Here is a 2,056-nt window from a genome sequence, read left to right on the forward strand (position 1 = left end):
ACTAGCTAATTAACAAAGCTATTTGCTTTGGAGATGTAGGAATTAATCTATATGGTTATGTAGATTCTGATATTACTAGAGATCTTGATGGTAGGAGAAGCATAATTGATTATATCTTCACTTTGAAAAAGACTACAGTGAGTTGAATTTCTAAATTACAGAAGATTATTGTGCTCTCAACCACAGAAGCTGAGTATATTGCTATCACTAAGGCTAGCAATGTAATGACATGGTTTCAAAGTTTGTTGGTAGAGCTTGGAAAGGGAAGAAATGAGAATTTACATAGTGATAGCATTAGTGTTATTCATCAGTCCATGAATGCAGTATTCCATGTCATAACAAAGCACATCCAACTTCAGTATCATTTCAGCATATCGCTTCTGAAAGATTGTCATTTATCTTTAAAGAAGATACACATTACCCAAAATTTTATAGACATATTGATGAAGACGATAACAGTTGACAAATTGAAGTTATATGTAGTTTTAATTGGTCTTCATGAAGGATGAGAGTAGCTGTGAGCCACATTACAAGTACTATTATTAGTACTACATATTGAGAGAAGGATTGTTCGCTATCAATTCCCAAGTGGAAGATTATTAGTTTTGTGTGGAATCTAATTGTGTTGATCAATCGAGTAGTATTATTGTCTTAGACCTCAATTCAATTAGTCAAGCTGGCTAAAGGGTTATAGGGGGTCCTCCCACTTCTTCGGTTCAGGTGCTTTGCAGCCTTTTTTTGTGGCTCAATAGTTTTTCTCTTAATTTTAGATTTTCCACGTAAAAAAAAATAACCATCATCAACAATCATCTTCTCTGCCATTTGAATTTTGTTATCCGACTATTGTTGACTGACTACTAACATCCATGCCTGCTATTACTTCAGTTGTCCTCTTGTGAAATTTTGATTTTTTTTTCTAACTTATAATGATGATTAGATAATTATTCCAAGTTGTGCAATTCCATCTTCTTCAATTGTTAAGAAGAATGGATTCTTGTATTTATAATTAAATATTAGATTATTACAAAAGGATCATACACCATGCTTCGTCCCCATTTAGGATTTTTCATGTAAATATTTATTATGTCACTTATAACTTCTATCTGTATGTATTAAAATTTTATACAAAACTAAAATATTATACATTCTCTCTACCCTTTTTACCGCATATCAAGATACATTTAAATTTTTTCAAATAAATTTTATCATACACTCCTATAAGAATTAGCTCAAATTCAAAATGTTATAGTTGTAACCAAAGTCAAGATGGGCTTCTTAGGCCAAACTTTTGAGTCTTGACCACTACCAACTTCTTTCTTGATAATTAGAAGCATGGACCAATTGCCATTTGACAATTGTTCCCACATATTGGTCTCCATTTACTACTCATGGTTGATGGCACATGACATAATATCTAATGTCAATGTCATAATAATAATAATGCTATATTGCATGGCTCCCATGCAAGATAGATTAATGGGTTTAAAGTCTTCAAAGGTGGAGGAATTACTAAATGCGACTGAGCAAAAGTTGAGCCCTAGCTAGCAAGCTTTATCCTTTCTCATTAATTAATTCCAAGCCATCACCTAAATGCTTTCATGGACCTTTTCATCTACCAATGTGATTCTTTTGAACTCACTAAATTATGTCATAATAGATTTTAAAATTATGAAATTTATTTTGAAATTAATATTTATATCAATTTGTTATATTATATTAATTTTTAAATAAATTGAATACTTTTTAAGTTAATTTTGATTTAATTTATATAAAAATTACATGAAATAATTATTTTTTTTGTTGTTTATGAGTTTTTTTTTCAAAATCTTTTTTTTTATTAATAAACCAAAAAGGTTACACAAAAAGAAAACGGCGAGCAAAAGAAAAACAAAAAAAATAAAAGCGGGCTCAGTGATCGGCTGAGGCTTCCAGCGTCTAAGACGTCCCGCACGGACCGTCCAGTAAAGTGTAAACAATGTCAAATCCGTCCCGAAAGTCCACACCAACGGTTGCCACCAGCAAAAACGACCGGGACGCGAGCCCCGACCACATCATT

The sequence above is a fragment of the Dendrobium catenatum genome, unplaced genomic scaffold (assembly GCF_001605985.2).
Source record: "Dendrobium catenatum unplaced genomic scaffold, ASM160598v2 fragScaff_scaffold_80, whole genome shotgun sequence".
NCBI lineage: Eukaryota > Viridiplantae > Streptophyta > Magnoliopsida > Asparagales > Orchidaceae > Dendrobium > Dendrobium catenatum.